We start from the raw sequence: 25,812 nt of genomic DNA on the forward strand, positions 1-25,812 counted from the left end.
CCAAAAATAAGACAATGATGTATATTACAAAGTCTCATTAACGGGAATTCATTATTTGTGTAATTGGATAAGTTAGTTTACAAAAGATAGGCAGCGTATTTACAGCATATGGCATAAAATATAGCACACTTGAGGCAGACCAGAGCATGGAAGGACAAGCTAAGGTATCAAGTGTTCAAACTGTCTGGGTCATTAATGGCTCTCTACAGTTCTATATGCAGAAACTGAGACTCGCATACTGATGGATGAAGTGGTTAAAATGCTGTTGAGATAAAAATCCCTCAAACAGCTTTAATTCTCACCAATAGATGACGATTTGGTTGATAGGATTATTCAGGTCAAGACAGAAACCAAAGCAATGGAAAAAAATCCCAGCAATTTTCTATAGGAAACAAATTCTAGAGAAAAGCAATAAGAGAATCCTTCATGAAGAATACATAAGTAGATAAAACTTTATACACCTGTGTATAAACATACTAATAGATTTTTATTTTCCTTTCAACACTTTCCTTTCAACGGTTGTCATTAATAAATAAAATTATGGAAAAAGCATTTTATGTATGTTAATTCTATGTGTGGGGGGCACACGCATGTGTATATGTGTTTTTTTCCTACTGAGTAATCACTTCAATACTGAGAATGTATTTTAAAAGAAGGCATTGCTGGTATTTTTTATAAATCTTATCGTAGGTGTCATCTTACTTATACGATCTTCTGCTATTAATTGGCATGTCTTCAACAATTCCTATGCCATGCATATCATTTGAAATTTCACCACATCACGTGCTTTTGAAAACACACTGGTATAAAAAGTAGAAAACTTATTTTAAAATTTTATCTGAAAATAATTAGCTACTGATAATTTTTCATGTGCACAATGAGATTAGTAAATTATGAACGTTAATGTTAGATATCTGGAATTTCTTAATATTTAGATTTCAATCTGAAATAATTTTTGTCAACAATTAAAAATGGTAAACAAATGCAAAACTTCATACTTAAGATTGTATTATTTCATACAAAATGGCTATTTGAGTGTTTCCACATGAAATAACTGTCTTTAAATGTTTTAGAATCTGTTAGCACTGAACATAATTATATATTGAATTTCAGAAATAAAAATTAAAGTTATTGAGCTATACTGACGATGTTCTAAGCACATCATTGTGAACTGAACTGCAGTTCTTAGGGCTCCTGAGACCCTTTGATCATCAGGAGATGTGAGCATGTCCACAGCAGGTGAGAGGTCCACAACAGGTGAGTATTGTCCACAGCCCCAGAAGTTGGGCATTAAATGGTAACAGCATATACTCCAAATACCTAGAGAGAAGGCATAGAGGAGTTTGGACGTGATGTCAAATGATGTGGCGTAAGGCTGTTTGAATAGTGTTAGGTGGTTAAGATCTATGCTACAGTATCAGGAAAAGGTAAAGTAATAGAAGCAAGAGTGAAGAACCAGTACAGATTGATCACTGACAAAAGTAGGTTCTACAGAACCTGCCTCAACTGAGTGAGGGGGATTTGCAAAATGAAGATCTCCTCAGAGCTGACAGAGGTTTTTATAAAGTTTAGGTGGTCTGAAATGCTGTTTTGCTTCACAATCTGGAAGTCACTGACAATATTATCAGCTCTAGAGAAAAAATGTATTTTCTTAGGCATGGGCCACAGGGTTGAGTCACTGTTATGTTTAGAATAATTTCCATCTTGATTTGAGACGAACAACAACAATCACAAAGAAAACAACCAAGACTAAATTGTTGACATGTTATATGGTAGAGAAAATCATCCTCTTCTTCTTTCTGACAAAAACTTGCATGGTCAAGTTTATAAGTCAATGGCATTTCTAGTTGACATTTGTTTATGACTATGAAGGACTAGAATGTATTTATAGTATATGTTGATCAGTAGTACAACAACCCCCAATTTTAAACATTCAAATCTTCAACCAATACCAGAACATTTGCTCTAAACAATTCGTGTGTGTTGTATATCTGCTACATCATGTGCATAAGTGTGTCCATGCCCATGTATGCCTAGGCCAAGGCAGAATGTTCAGCATCCTCTTCCCTCACTCTCTTCTATATTCCTTTGAAGATAGGTACAGGGAAGAAGGTTTTCCCTTTCCCCCAGGCTTGCCAGCCTGCTTGTCTCTATTGTGAAAAATCTGGGGTTTACACATGCAGCCACATCTGACCTTTACATGGGAGCTTAGGACTTGAACTCAGGTCCTCATGTATACAAAACAAGTGTTCTTACCTATCTTCTCCTCATCCCTATGAACAAATTTTCATCATTGTTACTGGCAACTCAATAGACTATACTTTTAGGAGTTTGAGATTCATAGTTTTCAAAGTTTTCTTGAAATCTTTTCACCTGTAAATTTCTATGAAGATTATTCATAGGTATTTAATTTCTCAGTCATATTAATTCTTTGAATAGACAACTTGACATTACTACCTTGAGTATACTATTTTCTTTGTACAGGTTTAATTCATCAGGTTTCCTTGATGATTAACTACTCAGATCATGATGGGACAGTCCACCCATATCTTTCTGACCAGTGGGTTCTTATGCATGTGGAGCATTGTAACAATGTATAACCTACTGATATTGAGGCTTTCTTCAAAGCCAACTGCTGCCACAGACTGAGATGAACCCCTGCCATTTTCATTTGTACTTCATGCTACATTAGAACCAACCAAAGTGATACTCACTTATATTGTGCTCTTTTCTTGTTTTGATATGATTAATATGTGCCAGTAATACCAAAGAAGTGCAGATGCCATGGTACAGTGAACACTGCCACATTATTACAGGGTTGCCAAGATTTGCAGTGGGTCAAGAGGTATGTATACGGATGACTGCAGCACATGTAATTTATGCTGCAACTGCACAGCTGTAGGTACGGAGCAACACCAGTTGGAAGTGAAGCATGTGTACCTTCTAGTAACTACATTTTTTTCTTTGTATTTAAACTGAATTTCTAGCCAATCTTTATATTCCTCTGACATATTCTTATTTTTATATACTACATTTAGATAGATTTGATAGAATTAAATTTATTTATGTGTATTTGTATATTTGTGTGTGTGTGTGTGTGTGTGTGTGTGTGTGTTGCGTATGTTTATTCACTGGACAATCTCTAACATTTGCTTAGTCTAAAGCTTTCCTTAGAGAAGTCATTATATTCTTTTTTAGAAGCCTTTTTGGCATTTTTCTCTGTAAAGTACCTTTAACATTGATTCTCTAGTATTTTTCTTCTGTACTCTTTATCCAAGGGAAAAAATTAATACTTACAAAAATTTTGCTATCGTCTTGGGTGGCAAAGGGTTCTACTTTCAAATTGTTATTGAATGCATGTACGATGTTTATACATCCATTTGTACAAACACTGAATGGCTGTTTGTACAAAGTAGTATATTTGAGATTCTAAAATTCAAAATATTAAAAAGCTTTCAATTTTAAGATGAAATTACTTCCATTTGGTAGTTTTCGTTTATATTGCATTACATACTTAAAATATTATATAATTAAATCTTTGGTTTTAGACTACAAACTCAGTTTTAAAAACTGCTCTTTTTTTTTTTTTTTTTGGTAATGTGGTTCATGCCTGTAATAACAGTTGCACAGAGGGCCAAGGCAGCACAATCAGAAGTTGAATATGGTTCTAGGCAACTGAGAAAGATTCTATCTCAAGTTAAAATACAACAGGCTGGAATGTAGTTCAGTAGCAGAGGGCTTGCCTTGCATGTCCTGGCCCTAGGTTCAATGACCAGCTCCTTCCCAGCCCCACTCACTGAGCTCTCTAATGTTATACATTTAATGTTACTACCCCCAAATGGTAATAACAGTGGCATTAAACTGCTGACAATTTTATTTGAATATATAACAACAAATATGTTAAATAAACATGATTCATTTGAGACAACTTCAATATGGAATAGATTATTTTAGCTCTGTAAATTGGGTGGAGTTTGCTGATGACTAACTGATTCCTGTTTTTAATCATTTGTGAAATTCCAAAAGGATAAGAAATTTGGGTCAGTTGGTTTCCTGAACATTAAGTCACTCTAACAATTTCAAAATTAGTGTTGCTTAGTAACTTGCATTAACAGTTTATGTTGTGTTTAAAAGTTAAAAAATAAAACAACAAAACCAACCTCATTGGCCTACTTTTTAAAATTGGATAATTATACAATTAGACCAAATATGCTTTTACCTATAAAAAAGTATTTCCACTATTTAGTTTTCTTTCTTTCTGTTAATGAGATAATGCAAGTATAAACACACTCTCTGGCTTTGCAGTCGAAGGAGACTTACAGTAAATATAAGGTGGAGATCTACCCAAGTACATCGCTCCTTTCGTAGTCTCACCATGACCCTTCCCAGTCAATCACCCACACAGAGGTGAGGCTCAGATTTTTCCACTTCTTTCTACTGCTCAGATTCCTTTTGCTCTCCCCCTGGCCTCTCCTCCTACACACAAATTTGATGACCTGACACCTTGCCATAACTTATAATACTTTAATGAATGACCTGGCTCCAATGGGATCAAGTTTTACTAATCTACCAATGTCTAATTTGCTACTCATACAGAATATATTACAATGTTTATTAAGATTACACTAATTTTAATTTAAAATTTCTACATCTACATATGTCTATAGTCTATATTTCATGGTTAAAAAGAACCATATTTCAAATATTCCATGTTAAAAACTTGGAATCGATTTGTGATATCTTTGGAGTTAGTATTTGCTTATTCTGGCATCCATATCAGATGGAGTTTTAGTACCTTAATTATAACATGCTATGTTTTCAACAATTCTCTGCATACCGAGCACATATTTGTTGAATTTTGTACATTGAAGATACCATGTTGCTTCACGTCTGAATTGTGATACCTATAAAATATATAGGGATTTGTTTTTTGCAAAGAGTTTATTTCTGAGGAGTCAAGATTGACCTAGTAAGATTTAATTTTAGACTTTGTTAAGACTGTATTTTGAATAGCTCTTGGGTTGGGGATTTAGCTCAGCGGTAGAGTGCTTGCCTAGCAGGTGTAAGGCCCTGGGTTCGATCCCCAGCTCCGAAAAAAAGAAAAAAGAAAAAAAAAAAAAGAAATGTTTGAATAGCTCTTACCAGGTTTAGGAGATTTGTCGAATCAAATTCTCAGTAGGAGAGTAATATTGCTGAAGTGGCACTACATCCTAACAGTAGAACATATACATATCCACTCACTCATGTACAACAGTGACTCTTGGTTGTTTTGTGACCAGTCAGATTTTATTTGAAAGCAACGTAAGTGTTGTAATTGCCTATTTAAATGTTGCGTGGATATTAGAAAGAGACATAATTACTTACAATGAGATACCACTATTTTTTAGTAAGTCTTGCTATTTTCAGGTAACCTAAACTATTTCAGTTTTTAGGGTGACACATCATCCAAAAGCACAACATGCTGCAGGTTACCATACACCAAAGACAATCTCAAAGGCAGCCAGGAGCAACCGTGAAGAACTACCCTGGACACCTCTGCAAACAACCTCAGTGCTGTGCAACACTAAGGAAAACAGAGTCCCTTTCCTTCCTCTTAAGAATACAACTACTACTGAATGCTATGACCCCTTTACGAGGATGCATGAAAAAGTGGCTATTAGTAGACCATTGACAAAGTACATTTGCACAATCATTTTAAAGGACACTTTGATGCTCTGTTACATAACTATAGTCTCAAATATATCTTATCAGATAATGATTCCGTCTTTGGGGCAAAATGACCCAACAACGGAGACACATACTGGACCCTCCATGTCCCACAATATCCTCAGAGAAGAAGTACTAATACAATCTAGAACAGATACACATAATTAAAGAGGAAAGATAAGCAAGATTCTGCTTTTCGTGGAAAACGCTCCAAAAAGTAGTTTGGGTTTCCAGTGTGCCAGGGCTCCAAATGATCACCTTCTACCTAAACTACTTGGATACCAAGTCTAAAAGAGAAAAAAAAAGGAAGCCAGACTTGCTTTAAAAGATCCAAAGAACAGAATTTTTTCTTAGATTATTTCCTTTCTGTTTCAGAACATTCAAAGCACAAGAGAGCCCAAAGATTGGGTCTGGTATAGGGAAATTCCATCCTGATTCTTTCACAATCTGTTAATTTGAGGAATGATCTCTCTCTCTCTCTCTCTCTCTCTCTCTCTCTCTCTCTCTCTCTCTCTCTCACACACACACACACACACACACACACACACACACACACACACACACACACACGTGCACAAACACAGGAACGCATGCATGTGTCTTCCGGTCATTGATTAAGTACTTAAGTCTTTATCCTGGTGATTTTAGAAAACCTACTCTCTTTTGGTCATTAAAACTTTCCAGCCTCAGTGATGAAAGACCTGGCTCTGCACCCGCTGATGACAGGGACAGGCTGAAGATCCTGCTAGGCTGGGTCCTGGGATACATTCATTTTGCTCTGGCTTAAGAGTTTGAGACTAGTTAAATATGTTGGTTCTCCTGTGTGGTTGCCTTTCCCTTCAATGCCTCAGTCCTTCCCCTAACTCTTCCATAGGGTCCTCAACCTCCTTCCCAAATTGGGCTGTGGGTATCTGCGTCAGCTTTAGTCAGCTGCTGGGAAGGACCTCTCAGAGGAAAGTTATGCTAGGCTCCTGTGTGCAAGCATAACAGAGTATCATTAATAGTGTCAGGTATTAGGGCTCCCAATGGGGTGGATCTCAAGTTGGGGCAGTCATTGGTTGGCCAGTCCTTTAGTCTCCCTGTCTAGCTGCAGGAGGTGGCTTCTTCAGGTTCGATGACCTCATTGTCAGGCATCTTGGGTAAGGCCACCTGCATTGACTCCTGGAATCCTCTCCCATCTCAGGTCTCTGGGACTTCATAAAGATTCTCTCTACCACTCCACCCTCCCCCCTACCCCCAGCAGCTTCTGATTTCCACTATGGCCCTCTGGGTTTCTCTCTTGTCTCTCCATATACCTGTCCCTGTCCCCCATCCCTCTCCTCTCCTTTCCCACCCACTTCCCTCCCTTTGCCTCTTGTGACTATTTTGTTCCCCTTTCTAAGTGAGATTTAAGCATCCTAAGTTGTTTAACTGCTTAGGTTCTGTGGGGTGTATCATAGGTATCCTGTAATTTATGGCTAGTATCCACTTATCAGTGAGTACATACCATGCATATCCTTTTAGGTCTGGGTTACCTCAGATATCAGGATAACATTTTCATGTTCCATAGTCTCCATGTGGGCCCTTGAACAAATCTTAAAAGCTGTCATCTGGCTGTGGGATCCCTTCACCAAAAGGGCTGCCTTGTCTGGCCTCAGTAAGAGTATGGGCCTACCCTGAAGAAACTTGAAAGTGGGGGGGGGGGCACACTCTTTCTTAGGAGAGGGGAGGGGAATGCAGGAGGATCTCTTGTGAGGCTGAGAGGGGAGACAGCATTTGATGTAAATAAATACATTTTTAAAAAGTTTGAGACTTTCTCTGGAATCAGAGAAAGAACTGGAAGAGCTTGAAGGGGCTCGAGACCCCAAAAGTACAACAATGTCAAGCAACCAGAGCTTCCAGGGACTAAGCCACTACCTAAAGACTATATATGGACTGACCCTGGACTCTGACCCCATAGGTAGCAATGAATATCCTAGTAAGAGCACCAGTGCAAGGGGAAGCCCTGGGTCCTGCTAAGACTGAACCCCCAGTGAACTAGACTATGGGGGGAGGGCGGCAATGGGGGGAGGGTTGGGAGGGGAACACCCATAAGGAAGGGGAGGGGGGAGGGGGATTTTGCCCGGAAACCGGGAAAGGGAATAACACTTGAAATGTATATAAGAAATACTCAAGTTAATAAAAAAAAAAAAAAGTTTGAGACTTACTTTCCAAATGTACCTGGTCTGCTCAGTACCTTTTCCCCAGATATAAAAATATATTTAAGTGGAGTATCTTATGTAGTTATATGCTCTTAATAATTGTTATTTCATAGAGCCAAGTCTGATTGTGTATACTAGTAATCGCACTTTTAGGAAAGCTGAGGCAGGAAGATTATAAATTCAGGGCTAATCAGTGATATAGCATGAGAAGCTCTTTTAAAACATACATACATAAACACACACACACACACACACACACACACACACACACACACACACACACACATATATATATATATACCCACATGCATGAAGGCAGGACACAATATCCCAATATATATGTTATGTAGACTTTTGAAAGGGTAAGAGATTGAGACTCTCATAAACCCACACCATCATGACACCATATACCATGATCTTGTATGCACAGACAGCATGGGTAGTATTTGTCTGTGCATGTAGCTAGTCTACATCACAGTTGAATGCTTCACTGTCTTCCTAGAACATGACAGGATAGAAGAGGTTCATGAGACAGTTTCTTGTGGTCATTTAGTTCTAAAGCAATCTGAAGCTTCCTATTTCACACTGCTTCACCTTCACTCCTCTAATGATTAAGGTGTATAAAGCATAAGGCGGTTTTTCTGTGGTCTAAAATTGACTCCTCAATCTGGGGATAATTTATAAACCACAGTGGTACCCATTGCTTGCTTTGTTTCCATATCACACTTTGAAATGGAGCAGGTCATTAGCTCTTTTGGTGTTTAGGTACCTAACAAACTATTTGAATCTAAACACAAAGCAGTAAAAATGAAGATGGCATTAACTTTGTAGTATTTATCAGGTACTGCCCTAAGTATCATACGCCAAACCATTCAGCCCTTTCAAATGGGTAAGTATGCGAACGTGAATTGTCATTGACATCAGCTAAACACACAAACATAAAGTCTTTAACAGTGATCTCGACGGAAAGACAGGCAAAACTTATGGTAGTTCCACTCCTTATTCTATGGTGACTGCTGACATACAAAAGATAAAAGTTGACCTCACAACTAAAACAGGTAGGCAAAATACCTTTAAAAGGCTTACACAGCACCATTTTTAGAAGCCTTTAACAATTATTTGCCTATTGTTGAGTGTGTCAAGGGAGGGTAAGAGTTGGAAATAGCAACATGAACGACATTAGCACTATTTTATGCACGTACCCAAAAACAGCAGGGAACTATGATGGAAACTAAACCAACTGCCACTAAGTATTCTGTGTACTGCAAGTACTGTAATGGGAATTAATACGTACAAATAGCCCAGGATGATGTGGGTAACACATACCTGAAAAGGTTGCTGCTGATGGAAAGTTTGTTATTTTACAAAGAAAGAAAAAAATTCATCTGCTATATGCATTTCAACCAAAACCAAAACCTAAACAACCAGGCTCTTACCTTCTCCGCATTAGAAATCTTTCAAATGTATTTTTTTAAAAAAAACTTAGTTAAAGGGATATATTGATGAATTTATTTTCCCATAATATGCAACAATTAACTTGAATTACGGATTTGTCCATAAAGAATAAACCTTACTTAAAACATCTATGGGAAAAATTCTCACTTGTAAAAGTATCCTAAGACACAAGAGGAAGAAATACAAAGAAAGCAGTGTAAGCCAGACTTCACAAAAATAATCAAAATGTTCGGCTTGTGGAAATGCCAGAGAACATATATACAACACATACAGCTTGAAAAGCATTGTCAATCGTGTCTGAATAATTCTAACAGCTTAAAAACAGGAAAATGAACCAGAGTAAATGTGTTCAAGGTTTGACAAAACAGTTGACAAAAGTAAACGAGGCGATATTCAACAAATAAACAACTATTAAGAAAAATCTTAAAACTTGAATATCACATCCCGATTAGGAGTACAATTATTAAAAGGCTGATATCAACAAGACCGATAGAGGATACGGACCCACTGAAATACTCGGGAAGTGACAGTGGGAAGGTAAAACTGGCCGACTTTTATGGGAAATAATGATGATGATTATCTTTTGTAAGTGTTCATTACTTCACCTGACCCAAATACTATGGTACATTATCTAACAAGAGCCAAGTGCCAGGCTGCAAACCCCTTGCCAGCTGCTTATCAGGGCAGTTGAAGAGACTCCCAAAATAATACAGGATTTGCATTTCCTTGGTCGTCTCCAGAAACCGAAGGGAAGAGCCGACTGTTGAGGCTACCACACACTGTGGACACAGGGTTTGAGAGACTCACACTGAAACTGACCTGAAATCCTCTCACTGGTGCTAGCTCTATAACATCTGAAGGTGCTCTGCAGCTGCCAAGGAAGGGAAACAACTAAAAGTCCTACCCAGCTGACCTAGCAAAATATCCCCAGAGTGCAATAGTGGCACCGGTATCTCAGCAGTAACCAACGGCTGTGTAACCGCACCTCTCAGTAGCAAGGAACTGAGGCCTAGCATAACCTAACCACCTACCTGTGGCTGGTGAAGCTCTAGATGCCAGAGGCGAACATACCACAACCGCTTCATTAAAACAGTGCATTAACTAACTAAATTATGCATTTATTTATATCTATAAGTGATGAGTGTAGCTCTCACCCAAACTTCCTTTTTACAGGAAATGGAGATCACAATAGAAATTGATAAATAATCAAAATGCAGAGACTAACCATGAAGTACCCAGCCTTAACTGATGCATCTATAATACAAGCCTATACCCAATGCTCAGAAAACATCAGAGGGGTGTATAGACTGTAACAGATGGGTTCAAGACCTCTTCTGCTACATGGTATTTTCTACATAGGACAGGAGGCTGTACCCATGAAATCTAAAAAAATATGGTCACATAAAGACTTGCTTAAGGACAGCACAAGTTGATATCCCAGAATTGATGGGGTGATCACACAAGATTCCACTCCTAGATGAAGAGCTAGGGAATCATGTGATAATAAAAGTGAGATACTTACCATTCTCCAGGGATGTGCCCACAGATATGTTATCCAATCCCAAGTGGTCAGCCCTGAACAGACATATAATATTAGCAACACTAAATGGATTCAACAGTCTCTCTCTCTCTCTCTCTCTCTCTCTCTCTCTCTCTCTCTCTCTCTCTCTCTGTGTGTGTGTGTGTGTGTGTGTGTAACTATAAATATGTCAGGAAGTAGAAAAGAAATTGCATATATGAAAGAATTGGATTAGGGATGAGTATGGGATGGCAATGATGCAACTACACTATTCATGTTAGAAATTCTTAAAAACAAATAATAAATGTAAAAACAAAAGACATTTTTATCAACTTCAAGTACACTTGACCACCGTTAGTTTCCCACAACTCCCTCTCATTCACAGCATCTGAAAAGTAAAATGATTTCCCATGGAGTAAACAGTTCCGGGAAACACCTGGTTTTCTGTCTTCCTTTCTTTTTCATCATTGTTTTGTGTTTGTTCTGAGACTGGCTTCTAATACAGCCTGGCCTGGACTAGGACTCTGGGACATTCTATTTTCAAACCTCCTAACATTGATATGAAAAGAATATGGTAATACACACAGCTCAACATTTAAAAAAAGTAATTATTTTCTTCAATTCTACCTTTGTTTGCAGCCTAGTTTGCAATAACGCAGTGTTTACCTTGTTCCAGTATTAACCATTCCACTGCCTACTCTAGTCTTCTGCTGGTGTTGCTAGGCAAAGAAACTTTTCAACATGTGAATCTGTGGTCATCACCTTATCAAACACAGTTACATACTTCGCAAGAATCCATAGTGGAGCTTCTCTTTCCTAGTCATTATTCTTCCCAGTGAAGACCTAAAGTTTAGACATAATTCTATGCCATTGTCCAATTCCTCAGAGAGTGAGCCACTTTTATTCTTCTGACTTTGCTTCTGTATTACTGATGGATCTTTCTGTTACTCCCTACAAAAATGGGATTCCCTCTTGTTAATGCATGAGGTAAGGTTAACAGACTTCCATTCTTTCCTTCTGTATGCATAGCAGCCAACACAATGCTTAACACACACCGGGCATTCAACAGGTGTCCCATTAACATGCCTGACAGAATGGAGTACAAAACATGCATTATCAACATTGACTCAGAAAAAAATTAAATAACCAAGAAATTGAAAGCCTGTGAAATAACGACATTTAACATGTAAGCAGAGATTGTTTTAAACTTTTTCAGATTTTACTGGGATCATTTGAATGCTCTACAAACTATTCTAGTTTATGAACAATAAACTAGAGTGCCATCAATTTCATTCCATTAAGAGCTAACATAACGGTGATATACCAATTAATCTTAATTGCATGAATATGAACATCAAATATCATAAAGAATACCAAGAAACTAAATTTAGCAACATAATTTAAAGTGGATAAACTATCATATATAGCATAAAATATAGTGTAATCAAGAAAGTTTGACTAATTACTTTAAATGCATAATATTAAAAAGGGGGTGTGAAAAGAGCATAGTGGGCAATTAAAAATACAACAAAAAGTATTTCTGTTATTAATAAAAGGTCTATCTTGAAATGATAGTAACTATGGTTGAAAGAAAGTAAAATGTTTTAAGCATTCACATTAAAAAGTACAAGATGCAGCAGGTTTGGCAATAAAAAGAATGAAGACGATACAGGAAAATAGAAAATACTTAACATTGTTAATTATATACAACATGAGCTAAATTCAGTAACAATATATGAGCTCAATAAAGTACAGAAGTAATAATTAGAAAATTAAATGGCTTTCCTCTCTGTGTTGGAGGCTGCACCAAGTTTCCTCATATGTCATCTACATGCTGATGCCTGTAAGCTAGAGATGCTGTTCATTACAAAGAACAATCACAGCAGCAGTGAAGAAAGAGCCTGAGAGTGAGAGGACTGTCCTGTGTCATTGGTGCCACAGAATCATGTCACAGAGTCACAAGAGTCCTCAGGGGAGGCCAGCCAAGAGCATCTGCAAGTGTGATGATAAAAGACTGGAGTGACTCAAGAATGATCAAGGAGCAGAGAACATGGCTCAGTGGGTAAGAGGACAGGCTGCAGAGGCCTGATGGCCTGAGATGGAGTTCCCACCACACCACCACACCATGGAGGCTAGAGACAAGAGGATCACTGGTGCTTGCTTCATGCCCAACTAAGTCCAGGTGCACTGAGAAACATTGTCTCAAGAGAACAAGGGAGAGTGACAAAACAGAACTGCTGATGTCCTCATCTGCCTCCAAATGTACTCATAGGTATATGTGTTTGCGCGCACACCACACACACACACACACACACACACACACACACACACACACACACACGGAGGGAGAGTCACACAGACATAAGTACTCACGTACCTAAAAGGGGTATCAGGGAGGAGTGTAGGCAAGCAATAAGTGATAAATCTCTTGAAGCGTACAAAAGGAGCAGGTGGCAGAACTGAAGGACTTCTACAGAGCAGTGGCCCAGATGATACCAAAGTAAAACTGATTTTGAACTTCTGGCCAGCCCAACGTTTAATGTGAATAAATCTGTGCTTTTTTAAGATACCACATTGATAATGTTACAATGAGAGTATGATAACCAAAGAATTCAATAGTAAAATAAACTGATAAACATGTAAAATTAAAAATGAATTTAAAGAATCTATGAATAATATTACATAATAAAGTAATTTGCATCATTGGAATAATTTTGGTCTCTACAAAGTCAGATTTAGAGAGACAAAGAGGCAAAACTCAGTTCTTGTCTCTGATCCTAATGTGACAAGTGTAACGTGACATACAAATGAAAGTGCATAAGACTTTTCAGTAAAGACCTGCAAGAATGGTATATTTAGGAAGAATTGAGCTGAACTATGGTCTTAAGAAACATAATAATGCAACAGAATAATTTAACAATGATAACATGGGATATAAAATACCTTACACAAAGACTACAAAACAAGGTTAACAAAGTAAAACTTTAACAATAACCCCAACTAGAAATCCTGTGGCCAAGAGTGTGGTCACCATAAATTCTGGTATGATTTTAGTAGAGAAGTGATTTAAAAGTGGTTAGGCTGGTACAACTGAACTATACTTGTAAAATAATAAAATAAGAATCTTTATCCTAAATATTATAAGAAACGAGTAAATTTATTGCACAGAACATTATAATTTGGGTCATATCATACAAAGCGTTATTTCAAGCACTGAAGTGAATGGAGAAGGATAATTTTGACTATATAAAAGGTTTAACTATTCAAAACTTTTAATTAAGATGCAGAAGGCGAAGGCTAAGTGTTTGTATATGAAGATAACATGAAAAATAGGAACACTGATGAGAAACTCCTGCACTATTCAGCATGTAAACTGATATAAGTTATATTTCTATGAACAAGGAAATTTATTAAGTATTTATTATAATGTAGTTTTCATAAAGAAAATTTTAAATGGTATAATCCCTCATGTTATTCATACTATCAAAAAACAAAAAACATATAGAAACTACAAAGTATATTATAAAAATGCCTAATATGAGATATTTTACATAAATTTTGATGTTTACAAAGTATAAAAATATTTATCTACATACTGTTGCAATAAAATATTAAATAGAAAGCTGCCTACAAGATTAATACATGATTTTTACTTTCTTTAAATAATTTTTGTCTTTTTAAATTGTAAATTGATTAATTTCATACATGCTCATGCATTTTGACTGAATCCACTCATAATTCCCCCCTCCAACTCCTCAGTATTTCCCCCTTTCCTCTCAACTTCCTGTGTTCTTTTTCTAAAACCTATGAAGTCCATTTACTACTTGAATGTGCATGGTTGCAGTATAATTCCCTTCAGAACTTGACAGTAAGACCCAATTGTGGAAGACACCCATACTTGAGTCATAGAACATGTGGAAATCAATACGATGTCTACCTGAAGCTACAACCTTCCTGGCTAGCTTTCACAGTGGTAGGAGTCCTATTCACACTAACAGGAGAAACATGTATTCACCAGTCTTACATCCCTGTGACACCTGTGGACTACAATGACTCAACATAAGCCACGTGGTACTATAATGATGCTAATGTCCTGGGAACACCATCCACTTATTGACTGGATTGAGCTACAAAACTGAACTCCAACATGGTACCTTTAACTAGGTCAAAAACCCAAGATGGCTACATCATAGACCTAGGGGAGACATTAAAAGAATTCTTCTGCTAAATTAAGAAGGTAATAAACTACATCTTAAGTTTTTATCTGTATTCCCATATAGATAAATGTATCTCATAACATTTTTAGGTCTCTTTTCTAGATAAATACAGACCCACAACTAGGCAACCCATAGAGAATATGAATCAGTGAGTGTTCAGCTCTAAATTAAACATCTACAGTGTGTTTCCTTATCTTAAGGGTATGGGATCCTTGCAGAAGTGGGGCGGAAAGATTCTAAGAGCCAGCAAAAGTACATGTCCTTTTTATTTGCTTAACATAACAGGACCACTAAACACATGAATTCATGTAAGACCTAAATAAGATCAATCCACTCAAAACCCCAGCATGGATGAGTGAGGAACTCAGGAAGTCCCACTTCTACCTGAAGTCATTGACAGCTGATTGCTGCTTGGTAGATGGAGCATAGGCTCTTTTTCAAAGATATAGGCCCTCAGAAGATAGAATGCATAATGGAAATACTTTGGCTTACAAACAGTTTGCCTACTTCATAAAAATAGTAATTTCATTTACAAAAATATTTAATGAAATGAACGGTTTGACAGTGGAAAAAAACAAACCAAAATCAACAATAAACACAAATCAAGCCTAAGAGATAGACGGTTAGTATCATTATACCGTCCATTCCACACTATGCATTAATTATCCACGAAACGCCTAGTAAGGCTCTGGCTCCGGATGGCTCAGTACAGAACAAATCAGATTCCTATCTTCTTGGTACTTTTCTATCATAAACAAGGACTGCTAGTGCGAACCTAGGAAATAACTGGAGGATGTAAGTGCTGTGAAAATCACAACTCAGGGCAGCACACTACAGGAATAAGGAGGATGCTGTGTCACCTGCTGTGAGGGGTGGCTCTAATTGGGTGTCACTGAAATAAAACAGGAAGTACAGGACTCTTCTCCCAGCCACGATGAAGAATTTGAGAGGCAGCTACAATGTCTCAGTGCAGAGACCAAGACCCATACCACACACACACACACACACACACACACACACACACACACACACACACACACACACACAAACCAACAATCCAACGGGAAAAAAATGTATAAGGTCAATGGTGTTGGAAGTTTTTGATTATATTGGGAACTATTGTGACTTGAAAGGAACAAGAACAATAGTAATATTCCAATGCAACTGAGATTAGAACCAGATTGCTTGGACTGGTGCTACATGAAAATCATGCCTATACTCTTGAGGCTCCAGAAAGGAGGTCAGCATTCCTTATGTTTGCTTATTTTTATTTTTTTAACTTACAGGTTCATATTTGCCATCTTCTTACTGTCCCCAATTAATTTTATTTTATGAATTCAGTTCTTTAATATATTAGATCTATTAAAATTTCCCACTTAACTAGTGTATACAAATGTAACAACCCTGTTTCTTCACAAATATTAAAGCTCCACAAGGGAAAAGAGTTTCTATATATTTAGCATGCAGACCAATGTGCCTAGTACATTGTTTAGTGAACAAGTGAATAAATGAAGGAACAATAACAAAGAATTGTACAAGTATTATAGTTCAAGTTATATTAAGCTTAACAAATCCCAAACTATTGGTAGATATCATGTAATAAATGGTGCTGGTTCAACTGGAGGTCAACATGTAGAAGAATGCAGATCGATCCATGCTTATCACCCTGTACAAAGCTTAAGTCCAAGTGGATCAAGGACCACCACATCAAACCAGACACACTCAAACTAATAGAAGAAAAACTAGGGAAGCATCTGGAACACATGGGCACTGGAAAAAATTTCCTGAACAAAACACCAATGGCTTATGCTCTAAGATCAAGAATCGACAAATGGGATCTCATAAAACTGCAAAGCTTCTGTAAGGCAAAGGACACTGTGGTTAGGACAAAACGGCAACCAACAGATTGGGAAAAGATCTTTACCAATCCTACAACAGATAGAGGCCTTATATCCAAAATATACAAAGAACTCAAGAAGTTAGACCGCAGGGAAACAAATAACCCTATTAAAAAATGGGGTTCAGAGCTAAACAAAGAATTCACAGCTGAGGAATGCCAAATGGCTGAGAAACACCTAAAGAAATGTTCAACATCTTTAGTCATAAGGGAAATGCAAATCAAAACAACCCTGAGATTTCACCTCACACCAGTGAGAATGGCTATGATCAAAAACTCAGGGGACAACAGATGCTGGCGAGGATGTGGAGAAAGAGGAACACTCCTCCATTGTTGGTGGGATTGCAAACTGGTACAACCATTCTGGAAATCAGTCTGGAGGATCCTCAGAAAATTGGACATTGAACTGCCTGAGGATCCAGCTATACCTCTCTTGGGCATATACCCAAAAGATGCCCCAACATATAAAAAAGACACATGCTCCACTATGTTCATTGCAGCCTTATTTATAATAGCCAGAAGCTGGAAAGAACCCAGATGCCCTTCAACAGAGGAATGGATACAGAAAATGTGGTACATCTACACAATGGAATATTACTCAGCTATCAAAAACAACGACTTTATGCAATTCGTAGGCAAATGGTTGGAACTGGAAAACATCATCCTGAGTGAGCTAACCCAATCACAGAAAGACATACATGGTATGCACTCATTGATAAGTGGCTATTAGCCCAAATGCTTGAATTACCCTAGATGCCTAGAATAAATGAAACTCAAGACGGATGATCAAAATGTGAATGCTTCACTCCTTCTTTAAAAGGGGAACAAGAATACCCTTGGCAGGGAAGAGAGAGGCAAAGATTAAAACAGAGACTGAAGGAACACCCATTCTGAGCCTGCCCCACATGTGGCCCATACATATACAGCCACCCAATTAGACAAGATGGATGAAGCAAAGAAGTGCAGACCGACAGGAGCCGGATGTAGTTCGCTCCTGAGAGACAGCCAGAATACAGCAAATACAGAGGCGAATGCCAGCAGCAAACCACTGAACTGAGAATAGGACCCCCGTTGAAGGAATCAGAGAAAGAACTGGAAGAGCTTGAAGGGGCTCGAGACCCCACATGTACAACAATGCTAAGCAACCAGAGCTTCCAGGGACTAAGCCACTACCTAAAGACTATACATGGACTGACCCTGGACTCTGACCTCATAGGTAGCAATGAATATCCTAGTAAGAGCACCAGTGGAAGGAGAAGCCCTGGGTCCTGCTAAGACTGAACCCCCAGTGAACTAGACTGGTGGGGGGAGGGCGGCAATGGGGGGAGGGTCGGGAGGGGAACACCCATAAGGAAGGGAAGGGGGGAGGGGGATGTTTGCCCGGATACCGGGAAAGGGAATAACACTCGAAATGTATATAAGAAATACTCAAGTTAATAAAAAAAAAGAGATATGGAAATTAAATAAAACAAGGCTATCAAATTTTACTTTTGAATAAGGCAAAAGGATTAAACTAACTGTAATATAGACTGAACTACAATTATTAAATGAATTTATGAAATTAAGAGCATTTATATGTATACATGTACATATATGTAGACAGAAGACAGATGTTTACATACATTTATGTATGTAAACTACATACACAAATATTAAATGAGGGTAAAATAGAAAGAAAATAGGATATTTAATCAAAATATAAAATTGGACTAATGCTTATCTTAATGGAAATATTTAGAATATACTGTTTCTTCAACATAATACTAACAGGCATAAAATAATTGTACTAAATGCTAAAAACGGAATATATCCAATTTTTATGGATATATTTTCATAGGAAAAAGATGAAATTCAGTGGCCAGTTACTAAGCTATCAATAAGGAAGGGTTCAGAACAACAGATCCAGAACAGTTACTCTCCTTAGGAGGTATCGGCTACTTCTCCTACACAGGGAATCAAGCTAGGTAGAACCTCTAGTCAGACCTCATCCAGAGCACTTTATCTCTGAGGAGCCAGCAAATGACTGTCAAAACAAGAGGCCAATAGAACCTTTCTGCTCTACTGATTTCTGAAAACGACATGCAACACTGTAAAAAGGTGAGCAAAGGCAAATGTAAACGATCCACCTCAGGTTTTAAGTTAGAGCAAAGCCTAGGACTCAGACCACACTGGAAAGATCACCAGGAAACACCCTTTCGCATCAGTAATACCAGCGCAAATACTCTAAACAGATGAGTATTCAAACTTCATAGAAGATGCTTTTTTGATGTAATATTGCTGATAAAGCAAGTTGGAAGAATATGTGACTAACTTTAAGTTATGGTACTGCCTTTCAGAGGTCTACTCAATATTTATAAAACTTGAATTTACCAAGAACCATCACCCTCACAATTAAGTGAACTTATAAAGTGGTTATGAAAGTTTCGCCCACGGAAAGCACCAAGGTAAATATCTTCCATGAAGAAAGCTGTTTTAAGAACACACTCCAACTGATATCATCACTCTTAAATTTCATCAGTAAAATAAAGTATGGTGGAGGAGAATCTTAAAAGACAACACCACTGAGCGAGAGAAAGTGATGCAATGATATCTGAGTCAGGGCTGAGAGCGGCGCTTCCGCTTCCGGGTGAGCAGAAAGCGCAAGGTGCAGGAGCAGCTGACAGGAGGGCAATAAAGGCAGAAAGGAAAAGCGCCATCCTTGTTTGGTGCAGAAAGCCTGTCTCAGCCATCCCAGGCAGGATAGGAGCAACAGTGAGGAGGTTGGGATTAAAGCTTAGGAGAGTGTCTTTAAAGAAAGGTATCAGGTGTCGATTTCTCAGTATGTTATATAAGTAAGGGAAATTGGATAAGAAGGTATTTAGGACCGATTAAAAGGGAAGAACTGACTATTTGGCCCTATTTACTTGTTATTTTCATATTTTAATATATTAAAGTAAATAAAATAAATAGAATGTTTGAATTATTTCAATGTTTTGAGGGGCACAGAAATAGAGTGTTTTTTAAACCACTTTGCTATATTTTATAGTTAATTTCATCCTGTGAAAAAGGGAATGCAAAGGTTCACAAGCATAAGAAGTGTGAGGACAGCGAAGTCCTCCCCATCTCCAGAAGACAGTCTGAGCTTAAGATCTACGATGTGCTATCCAGCCCCCCAGGATATAACCAGCAAGTACAGACAGATAAGGCAAGACGTCCTGATAATAGAATATCAACAGTGAGAGTGGTGGAAGTGAGTAGCAGCCACCTTAAGATACACTTCCAACCATATGGAAATGAGACAGGGGCACAGTTTATTGAATTCTAGTTTTTAAACTTTAACAATACAATTTAAAAAAAAACACTTCCTGGTTATTGTGTTTTCTGTACTCACTTGAAACTTTCAAACAAACAGGTTAAGGCACATAGAGAATTTTATCAGTGACCACTACTACCATGCTATTTTCATTTTTTGAATACCTAATTTTTATGTATTTGTCTAAATATCTGTTATAAATAATACAGCTCTTGATGATCAGTTAGAGATGACAGAAGCTTAGAGCTCTATCACCAACTGAGATTTATTTTAACAGCTATTCAAAATACTAATAAAAATGAAACCTGATTAAAGTAGCACTGTCTATGAAGAATGAGTCTACTTAATTCTTACTATGATTATTATTTCATAAATAGTACTCTCATTAACCAACAGCCTACTGTTTAGTAATTTCTGATCATATCTAGTAATAAAATCTGAAGTCATCTGGATTTTAAAGTTAAAAACAACTGTAATCGAAAAAGATAGTCTATAGATTCTTTTTACTGGTAACTGAAGTTACGTGGAACACCGTACTGTTCCTGTCCCTGTTAAACCTGTGAGCGAGGGTATTTCTAACATGGTGTAAATGGGGAGGGGTATAAACGCACACACATGAACTAAAACCTAAGAGAAATGTTCCAAAAGGGTGACAGATCGTCTCCACGGTTAGGAAAACAGGAGGCATAAAGCTGTTCTTCACTATCAATTTTGTTTTAAAGAAAAAAAAAAAACAAAACAAAACAAGAAGTGGCTTCTTAATTATGCAACAAAATGTATCTATTTCAACATTAGCTTTTCATAAAGCATTGTATTACAGCAAACCAATAAAAGTCCTAGGCAGTGAGGGATTTGCCAATAAGCAATTTAGTGGTTATGTCAAAAATACAATTTTGTCATGAGGAAAGGCATAACTACTGATTATATAATAATATGGTTCTAAGACAACAACAGAGAGAAAAAAAATCATTGTAACTGGCAAGGCCAAAGAAGAGCACTGAGGTATTTAGAAATAAAGGGTCAAGGGCATTCTGGTGACACACTACCATGGGGCGTGGCAAGGACTGAAGGAAAGAAAGGACAAGAAGACAATGTCAAGGTGCCTACCATGGCCTAAGGGAGGGGAGTGGTTGGATGCTGGTTAGGAATTTTCCATATCAGTCATGGCTCAAAGATCAGAATACTAGGTTCCAATGACAAGATGCAAGGTGGCCGGGCACCAGTATGGTAAGTGCACAGGCAAACTTTAGCTCAAATAGAAGTACATATTTTCAGACATGAGCTTATACATTGAGAAACAAAAAGGAAACTCAGTTTGTCTCACATCCTAAAGTGGGACAATGAGGAGCTGGCAATTAATTAGGGGTAGGGAAAGGTAGAGAGAAAAAGATAGAGTGGAGAAGAGCTAAGAGAAGAAAAAGAGGGAGAAAGAGAGCACAGGAGGGATGGAGAAGAGAGGGGAAGGGGAAGGAGAGAAGGGTAGAAAATGAAGACGTAAAATCATAAATTTGGGAAACCGCCTTAGAAACAAACAGGCTTCCTATAATTTGGTGGACACAAAAAAAAAAAAAAAAAGAAAAGAAAAGAAAAAATAAAAAAAGAAATTGTTTAATGTTTACAGTGTTATAAGCTTCACGTAGCAGAATGGGATGGCTTGAGCCCCAGAGTAGGAGACTGGCCTGGGCAATACAGCAATACACCTAAATATGATCATATGAATACAAATTGCATTCTGATCAAACTCATTATGTTGTAACAGTCAAGGGAGCTGTAGGGAGCAAGGGGGTGACAGGGGCAGAAAGGTGATGAGGGAGGGGATGAGAACAATGGCGATGCATTAAACACATGTATGGAATATTAAAAGAGCAACTTAACAAAAGCTACTTAGAAATTAGAACTGCCCCCCCACACACACCCAAATAAAACCTTACACAGATGACCATCAATGAAACAAGGCAATCCAAGAATAAAAGTCAGAGACCAAGGAACACAGCGATGAAGGGAAGGAGCTACCCAAATCAAGGATGGTAAGGCTAAAGAAGGCGGAGGGAAACTGATGTAGATTTCTATCTAGCTCACCTGTACCACATGTAATTCTTATTTCCACCAGAGAATGCCAAAAGCAGGAGCCAACAGACAGTAAAGGAAGTGAGATGAAAGTCATGGACAGGATTTTATCAAGACATAAAAGTATTAATATCACAATGAAACTGCAGTTACAATGACAGGAAAGAATAAAGCAAGAGGTTTAAACCCTTGGCTACTGTATTTCTTTATTTGGTTAATTATGATGAAAATGATAAAGCAAAGTGGGTTGACTTAGCACATAACCAGAACCCTCATGAGGTTCTAAGTAACTGTGACCCATTTAAATACAGAAAAATAAAAGTTGCTTTGTAGTATATGTACAATAATCATATAGGATTATATATGATAATGCCAATCTAGGAACAAGGCCAGGTTCATGCAGAGGGGTTAGCTATACAATGGCAGAGGGGCTAGGAGACATCTCGTTGTAGAAGAAAGCCACAGTGAATACTAGGTGTGAGTTGGCAGCACAGAGGACAGTGACCCAGTGGTTAAGATGGACAAAATGGACAAAAGTCTAAAACAACACACACACACACAGACACAGAGACACAGAGACAGACATAGACACAAACACACAGATACACACAATGTTTTTGTGTTTTAAGTAACTACTAAAACCTTAACAATAACACAGTCTGAAAACAAAGAATGAGTCAGTTAAGGACCTAGGGAGGATCGGATCACATACTGTGACAGGCACTTGGACTTCTTGCACACAGTCGGGTAGGGAGACTAAAGGCTTTAGTAACACACAGTTTTCAGATATTGCACTTGTAGCAGATGTTAAACACTCTTTCAAGTATGTTTATTATTTTCCCCACAACAACCCTGTGAGGTAGGTGTAATGATACTCAATTAACAGTCAAAACAAAACAAAACAAAACCTTAAACTTGTTAAGCAATTTACACTTGATTAAGTTGCTACATATGACAGTTGGGATTCCAGATTGCACTACAAAATACATTAGAAAACTGATACACACACGAATACATACATCTACACACAATTATCAACAGGACACATGGCGATTTTTATACTTAAGTCAGCGAAGCAATAAATGTATGGTAATTCAGTATTATAATGAGGTTTGTGGCATCAGTGACTTTTTATGAGAACACATTATAAATTTCAGACTGATGATATATATATATATATACTGAAAATTCTACATTTACAAAAAATAAACAGAAATTAGTTGATACATAACATAAGAATTTCAAAGACTGGGGAATTAAAGTATAATTAATTTTATTTTATTTTTTTAGTTACTTAAAACTATCTGGAATGAATAAAAAACGCTTAATATTTATTCCTAAATTATCTATATTCAAATTGCACATATTATTCTATTAAAAATAAATTATGTTTTGGATAATTAAAACAGGATATGATATGCTAAATTTTTCTTAAGTAATGTAATTAAAATACTGACCATTTGTCATGAACTATAAAATTATCTGTCTAGATAGTGCTAGGGACCAAAACCCATTACTCCGTGACTGGGGTAAATAAAAACACCTAAAATGTTTCAACTACTGATCGAATACAATAATTTGGTTTTTTTTTATTTTTAATAGCTGATGTGAAAACATACTATATTTTTTAACATATGTCTTGGACAATGTAAAATATATTCCTAAATCAAAAGGTGCTCTACAAATCTGTGGATTACATTTGAAAAGTGAAACTATAGAACTATTTAGAATATATTTCAAAATATTTTAAGGTACATACAATCTACCTTATAAAATTTTCTACTTTGGGCCATCTACTTTTTCATTAGTATCACTTTGGTCCTAAAATTACTTTTCAAGTTCCTCCATGAAAGCTGGAAGTTGCCAGAACGTTACTGACAGCTGTCTATCATTTAAGTAGTTAAAATTTTTATTTATACATTGGCTTTATTTTTCTTATTATAAATTGAAAATTATAATGCAGGACAAAAATTCACATACTCATTAAGGTTTAATGATTCTCATGCTACCATTTATTTCTGAATTCTCAAACAATGAAATGTGTGTTAATTTAATAATCATAACCACAGTTTTAGCTGTTCAAAGTCAGTTGGAGGAACCCATTATTCTGTAGAACAATTGCATAGTCTGTGTTTCCTGTATGGCATTAGGGTAACTTCTAAATAACTGAACAAATGTTCTGCTCCAAACTCATAGCATGGAGGCTGCGTTAAGTTCAAGGAGCACAGGCATGAATTCAGTGCATTTCTACCTAAGTCCCAATCAAAACTGCACTGAAGCTACATGTTAACATCAGATCCTCATGGTCAAAACTTGAATATAGTAAGTTGTTCAACTTACATTGCCACATACCAAGTATAAAACAAGAACCCTGAATAATTCTTAACCCAATCAGTCACATAACAAGTACAATTGACTTTTAAAAAATGCAGTATTATATATGAAACGTATGTATTCCTCCAAGAGTTAATAAAAAGAAACTGAGCTGTAGTTAAAATTTACCTTTGTTGAGAACATGCAGAAGTGATAACAATTTTAGTATTTCATAAACTGGTAATGCCGTCTTGCTACAAAGACAAACTATAATACATCTATACTATACTTTAAAACTATTAAGTTTAGTTGGCATTTTATTAAGTCTTAATTCTCTACAAATAATGGTACAAAAAATGGTACACAATTAATGGTATGTATTAAAATGTATCTATTTAAATAAAATTTTACTCTGAATATAAATCAAGTCTGTTTATCTAATTCATTTGATTTTAAAAAGTTATTAAGAATTGTAATATATGTACCTAAAAAATACTTCATTCTAAATTTTCTACTACAAAATCAAAAGCAGTAGAAAGCGTCTGGAGAAACCCATTCTCTTCCTGTGACTGCACCCACAGTATAGGTTGTGTTAACCATCATAAAACCATTCTATCCAGAAGAAAGTCACATCAAAACGTAATATGAAATACCATTTTGAATATAGGAAATTCTACCTGTGTTCAACGAAAAGATTCAAGCGGTCTCTAGAAAACCTTCCTTTTCTATCTACTTCCTAATACAAGTAAAAAAATAAGCTGTTTTGAAATTAACCTTAATTATGTTTGAGGAAGAATCTATAGACACAGATGTGTACATAAATATTGTCAATTTTCAGGTCATAATGGATAATTTTCTAAACCAAATGACAATATGTGATTTGTGATTAAGATTCTAGGAGGAGAAAGGTGTCCTAATTTTTTTACATGGACATGTCAAAAGGCTCATCAAAAATAAATAAATAAAAATAAGCAAACAGCAAATCATACCACTGAACTTAAAAAAAAAATCTAAAATAGCAAAATAAAACCATCCTCACAGGTAGTATATCAATACAAACAAAATTTCTTAATAATTTTTTTACATAATAAAAGTAATAAACTTTTCAAAGTACTAATACTAAAGAAAGTGCTATTTTTAAATTAGGTTATATCACCAAAATTTTA

At 36.7% G+C, this 25,812-nt stretch overlaps 1 protein-coding gene across 10 annotated transcripts in view; it reads right to left on the reverse strand.

Moving 5' to 3' along the window:
- Positions 1-25,812, reverse strand: part of Nova1 (NOVA alternative splicing regulator 1) — a 125,455-nt gene that overhangs the window by 46,919 nt on the left and 52,724 nt on the right. For 2 of the 10 annotated variants that reach the window (XM_039111966.2, XM_039111967.2), the window contains one exon: positions 10,864-10,916. The exons of the other annotated variants lie outside the window; for them this stretch is intronic. The gene's annotated coding sequence lies outside the window, so the exon portion shown is untranslated. The remainder of the gene's footprint in view (positions 1-10,863; positions 10,917-25,812) is intronic. 10 annotated transcript variants of the gene reach the window in all.

The sequence above is a fragment of the Rattus norvegicus genome, chromosome 6 (assembly GCF_036323735.1).
Source record: "Rattus norvegicus strain BN/NHsdMcwi chromosome 6, GRCr8, whole genome shotgun sequence".
NCBI lineage: Eukaryota > Metazoa > Chordata > Mammalia > Rodentia > Muridae > Rattus > Rattus norvegicus.